Below are 10494 nucleotides of genomic sequence, written 5' to 3'. Positions count from 1 at the left end.
GTAACTGGAGCACTCGTTCATCTCTGTGTTTATTTGTTGAACAGTATTGTTGAAAATGTGCTCTTTGTTCTAATTTGTTCTTTTTTGTTGATATATGTGTATGTATAGCTGAAATTTATTGTTAAATCTTGTTGATTTGTGCTGAAATATGATTCTTGATCTTACTGAATTATGTGTTCATTTGCTGAGAATGTGTTTGTAGTTCTTTATTGTGCTGAATTTTGTTATGTGATGAATTATTGTTGAATTCATTTGCTGAAATGGAATTATGAAATTGAAATATTTGTGGATGTATATCTGAAATTGAATTAATTTGTTGAAATTGAGTTCATTTGCTGAATTCATTTGTTATGGGTTGTTTGTTCGTTTGAGTCTTTTTTTTGAAAAAAATTGGGTTATGATTAGTGATTAATGGGTAAGATGATGGTTTAAGATCATGTTTCCAGTTTGACGGATTTCATCACATATGTTTTTAAGGTGTGGTTTCACTGGTTACAGAAATCGGAGAAAGGAAGAAAACATATTTTCCCAATGTTAGAATTGAAGGGGGTAATGAAAATGAATTGGCGTTGGAATAGAATGGAATTCCACTTGTGAAGATTTTCTGTTTGTATGTAATTAGATACATGGCTAGATAGAATTATAGATTTGTACATAAATTAATAATTAATTATTCATACATTTAAGTTTGATTTGGATTGATGTTTAATTTTGATTTATTTAATTTGAATTTTTTATTTTTTTTTCTACATAATTATTCAAGAAGTTGATTTGGTTATTTTATAAACAAAAACATTGAATTTAGCAAAAATAATACAAAAGGGCAAAACGGTCATTTTTATAATTCAGCACTGTAATTCAGAGGTTCCAACCAAACAACAATTCAAAATTCAAATCTTAAAAATTCAGACCCTCTTAGAAATTCAGACCTCTTAAAAATTCAGATCTTAAAAATTCAGATTCTGCCAAACAGCCTCTAACTTTAAGTTACATATGTTTTCTGTCAAAAAAATATATTTTGGATTTCACAATAAGTATTTCGAATAGAAAAACTTATTTTGTAACCCCAAGAACAAATATCACACATTACCGAATTTTGCGTACACATTCACATACATGTTCTACTGAGAAGCAAAATCAAAATATCTTTGTGAGGATTTAATATTACCATCCGATGCAACTCTTATTAATGTCATTTCATAATCTTGTTCTCTGGGGTCCTAAAACAATGTATCTACTTTAATAAATGAAAATTTTTTTGCCACATGTCACACTCTCATTCAATTTGCCAAATGTCATTTTGTGGTTATTTTATGGGTTTTTCTATTTTAATAAATTGCACATAATACTTTAATGTAATAATTACAATAAATATAGTAAAAAATGAATATCAATTTCATTAATAGACTTACTTTCTTATTTAAAAATTCTCAAATTAAAGTTCATTAGTTTATTTTGTTTATTTATTTAAATTTAAAAGATTAAAAAAATCGATTTTAATAATTCGTTATTTTTCTTATTTTTCTTATAAATCCAAAGTTCTTAAATATTTAGACATTTATATTTATTTTTTTTAATTAACTCATGTAATATATGGGTCTTATATCTAGTAAATAATCAGTTTTGTTATATTATGTTATATTGATAAATAAAATATCCTCATATATTTCTTTCTATATATATCTCCTATTTATTTTAAATAGTGACATGTGTAGTGTAAATATATTATTTTCATTAAATATGACACAAGTGATCATTTAAGCTAGGTAGAATGATATATACAAAGAAAATATATGAGGATATTTAATTTTTCACATTCTATTCCGTACCCTACGGTCCATTTTCATCCGGTTTTGTCGTTATACCAACTAAGAACTAATTAATTCGCTGTTATTTAATTAATGTTAGACATGCATATAACAGTGCGCGTAGAGCCGTAGATCACGGCAGGACATGAGATATTGGTCCAAACAAATTGCAAGCAAAAGACGAAATTAAACTCCAAATAAAAGTGCCAGAAAATGAATGAAAACATATGATTTTTTGGGGGCGGCTAACCACTCCCATACTCCTTTCCTCCTGTTTTCGTCAACTTTTGAACAAACGCGTTTAGATTATGGGCATATGTTGAGTATAAATAGATAACTATAAACCGATATATACATATATACCTTCATTCGTCATTTCTAAATATGACCTCGATCATAAAAGGGGGAGGACTTTTCTTGGTTCTTATCATCCTCATCTTCATTAGCTCATCTTCTCACACCATAGCAACCGCCCGAAGCCCATACAACCGTGCTCGTCAACTAGGTTTGTTTTCCTCTAAACATGTGACATTTTGTAATAGGATATAAAGTATAAACCCAAATAGTTTCACCATTTTTAATAACTTCAAAAGCATACAAATTTTAATTACCATCTACAGTCAGGTCAGATAATTGTGTTTGGAAAAAGGAAACTCTACTTTTATGGTTTGATTTTTAGATATTGTTTCCTATAATTATTTCTTTGGTGTATTTTCCATCTATAATTTATCACTAATTTAACACGAGCTTTTCCCAACTTGCTATTATAATTTGTAAAGGAGCATACACGGTATCTGCCATGAAGTTGCTTCTCTTTATAGAACTCATCAAAATGACAGTGTTTTGTTAACTAAACACACACAGTGTTTTGCTTGATGGATTGAGAGTAATGAAAGTTTACGTAGTAACTAATTTGAATTGGTATGTGCAGCTACAGATTGCAATTCGCCGAAGCAAGGAGATATAGTCGGGTGTGGTGGTGGAAGTGGTGGATCAGCAAAACCAAAACGAAAACCATGTGGTTCAGCACCAGGTTCGAGCCGTTGTAAGAAGGGTTGCTGTGGAAAGACAAAATTTGGAGATACCATCTGCTGCTAGTAGTATTGGAGGGTGTGCCTCATTAATTAAATGTTCTATCGGAATCCCTTGTTTAGATTGTCAAATAAATTAAATTGATATAATTTCCAATTCTTTTTTACTATTTGTGCTTGTAGTTCCATATGTCTGATCGCAAAAGCTTGTATACGTCAGGCATGTTGATTATCAATATTCTCATTGAATTCAAACTGAGTCATGTAATATGCATATATACAAATCACCCATGTCCCATGAGAGTGTGAGACATACACCGTGGATCGAGAACAATGAAACAAATACAAGTAATAGGGTAATACAATATATGGGCTAATAATGCAAAGTACTTGATATATGCTACATGTTAAATTCACGCATTCAGTTATTCGAGAGATGCTTTCTCACGTATTACAAGTTGAAAAATTGGAAATCAATCAGTTGAATTGAAACTGAATCTAAATCAGTACATATACAAATGAGAAAGGAAGGAAAACTAATTGAACTACTAACAGCCTCAACTGTCTAACTAACTAACTAACACAATATTTACAAACTGACCCTTCCTCTATGTTTAAATTACAAATATAACCTCTAATATTCCCCCTCAATATATATTCTTCAGACCCATCTTGCATAAAAAAGATTGTAACTTGGTGCTTGGTAGAGGTTTAGTAAACATATCGGCTAATTGCAAAGCAGATCTTATTGGCAAGAGTTGAATTGTTTTATCTTCAACTTTCTCTCTTACAAAATGACAATCCACTTCAATGTGTTTTGTGCTTTCATGAAATGTAGGATTATGAGCAATTTGAAGAGCAGCCTCATTATCTCCAAAGAGTAAGGTTGGATCTTTTGTGTGAATATCAAAATCCTTCAATAATTGTTGCATCCAAACCAATTCAGCAGTAGTGATAGCCATAGCCATGTATTCAGCTTCTGCTGAAGACCTTGAAACAGTTGATTGCTTTTTAGATTTCCATGAAACCAATGAGTCTCCTAAAAACACACAAAAACCTGTTACAGATCGTCTAGAATCTTTGCACTTTGCCCAGTCTGAATCACAAAATCCTTTGAGTTATAATGAGGATTTTGATGAAAATAGAAGTCCTTGGCCTGGAGACTGTTTCAGATATCTGAGTAAATGGCATGCAGCATTGTAATGAGGAACTCTTGGATTAGACATAAACTGAGATAATTGTTGTACTGCAAAGGAAATATCTGGTCTTGTGATGTTTAAGTAGATTAATCTTCCAATTAACCTTCTATATTGAGAAGGATCTTGATAAAAATCTCCATCCTTTGCAGATAACACAGATCGTGGTTCTATAGGGGTATTTTTGGGTTTTGCAGCTAATAATCCGGCATCTTCTAGAAGTTGCAAAGCATAATTTCGTTGAGAGAGCATAATACCCTCCTGTGAATGTGCAATTTCCAAACCCAAAAAATATCCTAAATTGCCCAAGTCTTTTAGTTTGAATTCTTGACTTAACTGAGACTTGAGATAAGCAATGCCTTGTTGAGATGCACCTGTAATGATTATATCGTCTACATAAACAAGTAAACAAACATAATCATCACCTTTGCCTTTATGAAACAATTAATAGTCTGATTTTGACTGAGTAAATCCAATTTTCAGCATAAAAGATGAAAATTTTTCAAACCATTACCTGGAAGCTTGTTTAAGACCATAAATGGACTTATTAAGTTTACAAACAAGTTTGGAATGTGAACCATTAGGTTCCCCCTGAATGTTGAGTCCAGGTGGAATATCCATGAAAACTTCCTCATGCAAATCTCCATTAAGAAACGCATTGTTAACATCCAATTGCACCATATTCCCTTTCTTTTGCACCATATTCCCTTTCTTTATTGCAGCAATAGCTAAAATAAGTTTGACTGTGACCAATTTTGCAACAAGTGAGTAAGTTTCAAAATAGTCAATTCCTTCTTTTTGATTAAATCCCTTTGCCACAAGCCTTGCCTTATATCTTTCGATAGTGCCATTACTTCCATGTTTGACTTTATAAACCCATCTACATCCAACAATGTTCTTATTTGGAGGTAGGGGCATAATTGTCCAAGTATTATTTGCTGCCATTGCATCCAATTCCACATTCATAGCTTCACACCATTCTTTATGTATTGATGCTTCTTTATAATTCTTGGGCTAAAATGTTGAAGAAACAGCCATAGCAAAAGCTTTGTGATTCTTAGAGACTTTATCATACGATAAAACAGAATCCAAAGAGTATGGTGTAGAAGAATGAGACACTATGTTGCAATGATAATTGCGTAAATATGAAGGAGGTTGATGATTTCTTTGAGATCTTCTTAATTCTCCTGTTTGTTCAGAATTCAGATATGAATGTGTAGCTTGAACAGGTGCTGGTATTGAATCAGGAATAGAATGAAGAATGTGTTCATTAAATGGCATAGGCAAGACAATGTTGGAAAAAGGATCTGAAGGTGCTGTTAAGAAGTTTTTTTTCTTGAAATGGATAAATGGATTCATAAAATATAACATCCCTTGAACAAAAAGTTTGATTTGTTTCAAGATCAAGAAGTTTATAAGCTTTCATATTGGGTGGATATCCCAAAAATATGCAAGCTTTAGCTCTGGGAGTAAACTTCGTTCTTTGATTTGACAAAGTTGAAGCATAGGCCAAGCATCCAAAGATTCGAATATGTTTATAATTTGGAACTTCACCATGTAACAATTCATATGGTGTTTTGAATTCAAGAATTTTTGATGGAATTCGATTGATCAAATAAGCTGCAGTCAGAATTGAATCACCCCAGTAGCAAATCGGAATTTGTGATTGAAACATTAATGATCTAGCTACATTCAACAGATGTTGATGTTTCCTTTCCACAACTGAGTTCTGTTGTGGTTTTTGAACACATGATTTTTGATGTATAATTCCTTTTTCATCAAAAAAATCTTTGAATTCTAACTCTTTAGCATTATCTGATCGAAAACATTTGATATTCTTGTTGAACTGAGTATGGACATAAGCATAAAACTTTGGAATAATACTTTTGATATCAGATTTTTGTTTCAACAAGTATATCCATGTATATCGACTGTGATCATCAACAATTGTGGCAAAATATCTTTGTCTATTATTGGTTTGATCTTGATAAGGACCCCATATATCACAATGAATAATGGCAAAAGATTCATCAGATATATTGTTAAAAGACTGAAATGGAATCTGCTTTTGTTTAGCCAAAGGGCAAATTGGAAAATGTTTGTTTACAATCACTATGAGTAATAGAAACATCCAACAAAGTCTTAATAGGAACAAGACAATTATTAGTATGTCCTAATCTCTTATGCCACAAATCTAAAGAAACAGTATTGATTCTTGAATTTAAATCTGAATTACAAATTTGTTGTCCGTTGTTGTTGATGACATACAAATCTTGAATATTGTCAACTTTGCCAATCATCTTCTTGTGATGAACATCCTAAATATATGCATTGTGACATGTGAATTGAATGATTAGATGTTGGGATCTTGTAAGAGCACTAACTGATAACAAATTCAAATCAAACTCAGGAAAGAGTCCTTTAATATGAACAAGAAATCAATCTTGATATCTCCAATCATATGAACAGGTAGAGTTACTTTATTTGGAAGAGTAACCGTATGATTAAAAACCATTCTCTTGTTCATAAAAAAATTAATATCATGACACACATGTTGAGATGCCCCTGAATCTAATATCCACATATGAGAACCCAATCCGTTTTTAACAGTAAGAGAATAACACTTACCTGTTGAGGTATTCTCATTTGGATTGACAGAAATCATGTGGTTTGACAGGGTTGACATCACTTGTTGGCATTGTGCTGAAGAAAATCCTCGAAACATGTTGCTAAGTTCATCAGTTATTGGAGAATTCATATCATCATTCATCATAGCAGCAACAACATGATTAGTTTTTGATTTAGGTTTATAACCTGGAGGGTAACCATGTAATTCGTAGCACTTCTCAATCGTGTGTCCTTGAAACTTACAGTGAGAACAATAAGGCATGTCTCTGTTATTTTGATACTTTTTGGCTTGATTCTGACCTGCATTAGAGTTGTTGACATTCCTGTTAGAATTAACAGGGGTAGATTTGGCAAGAAATGCCAAAGAAGTTTGATTGTTTGAAAGCATCTGTTTTTCTTTTTGAACTACCAGTGAGAAAACACGATTGATTACTGGTAATGGATCCATCAACAAGATTTGACCTCTTGTTTGAGCAAAGGATTCATTCAATCCCATAAGAAAATTCATAATTTGTTCAGATTGAAAATATTTTTCAATTTCCTTGACTCCACCACAATCGCATTTTCCACAAGAACATCTTGGTCTGAAATTTTCGAGTTCTTCAGTTAGAGATTTCAGTTTAGTAAAATAAATTTCAACAGCATCTTGATTTTCATTGAGATTCATGATTTCACGACGAATCTGAAAAATACGAGGACCATTATTCTGTTCATATCGGTCTTTGAGATCATTCCATATATCCTTTGCAGAATCAACAAACATGATACTAGTAGATATCTCTTTAGAAACGGAGTTCAAAATCCATGAGATAACAAGCTTATTGTTCATCATCCATGAATCACGATTAATAGCTTCAGTCAGCGGTGGTTCAGGTAACGATCCATCAACAAATCCAACTTTGTTCTTCACAGAAAGAGCAATCAACATAGATCTGCTCCAAGAAGGATAACTCTCACCAATTAAAGGTTGAGAAACAAGAATACATCCAGGATTGTCTGAATGATGCATGTAGTATGGAGACATACGATCGTCGATTGGAGATGAACTCGAATTCGAATTATTAGCAGCCATTATAAAGAAAATACAATGATAATCACAAAAACAATTTGTGATTTGATCGGAAATGAAAAACGCAACAATTCACAAGAACAATTTGTGAATTTGAAATCGCCAAAAGAAAATCAGTAATTCACAAGAAACAATTTGTGAATGAAGAACAGGAAAGAACGAACATGAACAAAAAGAGAAACGGAAGCTATCGTTTCTTCTCTGATACCATATTACAAGTTGAAAAATTGGAAATCAATCAGTTGAATTGAAGTACATATACAAATGAGAAAGGAAGGAAAACTAATTGAACTACTAACAGCCTCAACTGTCTAACTAACTAACACAATATTTACAAACTGACCCTTCCTCTATGTTTAAATTACAAATATAACCTCTAATATCACGTTCAAACTGATCCGGAAGTCAAGAAAAAGAGAGGACGCCAACCCTCTTTTGAAGTAACGATGTCAGCATATTGTGATGAAGAGTGGACGTGAAACACTCAAATAAGTTCCAATGTAACATGATCTTGAACAAAATGAACGTCAATCTATATGTGTTTGGTGTGTTGGTGTTGATCGAGATTGGAGAGCATTTGATCGAGATTGGAGAGCATGTAGATTGCACTAAGCTACAAATGTTATCATACAATACACAATTGTTGCTTTATCAGGCGACCACCTAAGTTCACAAAGAAGATTGTGGATCCAACAGGTCTTAGCAATTGTAGTGGAAAAAATGAAAAAACACAAGGTATTTTAAGAAAAAATAAAAAAATAAACTTAAGGTTTAATTCGAGAAAGAAAACTTGATATATATAAGTATTTTATTATATTAACCCTAAAATAGAATAGCAATAAAAATTCAAAAGTATCGATAGCACTACTAACCAACATATATGCTCAAGTATTTAATTTGCACAAGTACATACCAATTGGCTGAATCAATGTAATTATCAAACTAATTTCTATAATGTAACATAACGTAAAGATTGACCAACAAATATATAACTGATAGTTGTAGCCGTGATCGATAGAAGAATCGACTGGCTTTAAGGATTAAAATTTAATTAAAATATGATTATTGTTTCATAATCCCATGATTAATGATTTTTATCCCAAATGATAATTCTTTAATCGAAATTTCTGCAATTGCTACTTTGAGGAGCGTTTTTTTATGGGTAAACAAATGGGCACTTAGTTAACTTTTTTCAACACGATGTTGATTAACATCTTTTTTCATTTTTATGGGCACCAAGAAATTATAGTGGATGAATGTCGATGATGCATTTTATAGGTATTACATTATGCTTACTGCTTACATACACATTTGTGGGCCGCTTAGATTTGCAAGCCTTGCAACTAGCCCATGTCGTACCCATCTTTTGACCGCTTGTTGATGTTTAATCAATTCCAAAAAATAATTTAGACAACTAATACACATCATAAATTCAGATTTAAAATCTTAATTATCCTAGAGCGGATCAACTTACACATTAACAACAATAGAACGTGGTAGGTTGTAGGTGGTGGCGGCAGGTAGTGGTGGGTGGCGGTGGCGGTGGCGGTGGTAGGTTGTAGGTGGTGGCGGCAGGAAGTGGTGGTGGCGGTAGCGGTAGGTGATTGTGGTAGATGTTATGTTGTGAAATAAAACAAGGGTAATAAGGTAAAATGTCACTTTCTAGTAGCAAATTAATTCCATAATCTTCTTTTTCTCCTATTTAATGGAAAGTTTTTTCATTTAGAATTCCAATTCTATCATACAAAGTTGAACCAAATACTGAAATGCGGTGGAATTGGATTCCTTTTTCCACATAATTCCATTTCATTCCGGTGAACCAAACGCGTGAATGTTGCTTATTTTTGTATTTGCAACTTTCATTCTTTTACATACTTCTAGTGTAATGTGGGCTTTCTAAATGTCTTTCAAACCATCCAATTTAACTAACTTAATCCATATAATTATTTGACAATAAAGTAAATATGTTTATTTAATTGTTAAACTATTTAATTGTTAAACAACCTCTTTAACTTAATTTATTATTTTGATAAATAAAAAATCAATTTATTTACTTATTTTTTTATTGGTAAATAATAATTTATGTAATTAATATACTATTTATTTCTAAGCCATTTTATAGCTTTTAGTGTGACCTTATAGTCTTATGTATAATTAATATTACGATAAACCTTTTTTTTGTATCTTGCATATTATATCTAACATAGACATATAATCCATCATTTTTTATATCTTAAAATCTTGATTTCTATGTGACCATTCAAATAGTATTTGTGAATGTTGGTGATGTTGCAATATGCCAAGAAAGATCTAAAAAGGACCAATATAGGTTTTTAATAACTCAAATGACAACAATTTCTTGTAGAATAATCCTCTTGAATAGATTTTAAGTAAGTTTACCTCAATTGGTGCTAAGAGCATAAAGAATCTACGCTTTCAAGGTATGATATCTTCCATGTTTTACATTAAATTCAAATTAGAACTATGTAGTGGAAACCGAAATCGATTTCAAGATTATATGAGGGTTAGGGTTTTGTTTTTTTAACACTTATATGACGGCTGATGTGGTTTTAAACTCAAATATAACATTCATCTTGATAGATTCAATGTCTGAGTGTTAATCTTACCGTAAACCCTAGATCACAATGATAATCTAAATGTTGTCAAATTATTCCCTAAAGAATCCTATGATCGTTAAAGTAGTTTTGATGCTATAATCATTCAAGGAATGCACAAACTAAAAGTAATGGGAGAATCAAGTG

The 10494-nt window shown here is 31.8% G+C and overlaps 1 long non-coding RNA gene across 1 annotated transcript; it reads left to right on the top strand.

Moving 5' to 3' along the window:
* Nucleotides 1-2176: 2176 nt before the first annotated feature.
* Nucleotides 2177-3006, top strand: LOC145134301 (uncharacterized). The gene is made up of 2 exons (XR_013719068.1): nt 2177-2313; nt 2740-3006. It is a non-coding gene; the product is annotated as an uncharacterized LOC145134301 (long non-coding RNA).
* Nucleotides 3007-10494: the final 7488 nt, after the last annotated feature.

Source organism: Lactuca virosa, chromosome 8 (genome assembly GCF_052849685.1).
Source record: "Lactuca virosa cultivar CGN04683 chromosome 8, Lactuca_virosa_CGN04683_v6, whole genome shotgun sequence".
Lineage (NCBI taxonomy): Eukaryota > Viridiplantae > Streptophyta > Magnoliopsida > Asterales > Asteraceae > Lactuca > Lactuca virosa.
The sequence above is the reverse complement of the archived record's forward strand: the minus strand, read 5'-3'. Positions and strand labels throughout refer to the sequence as shown.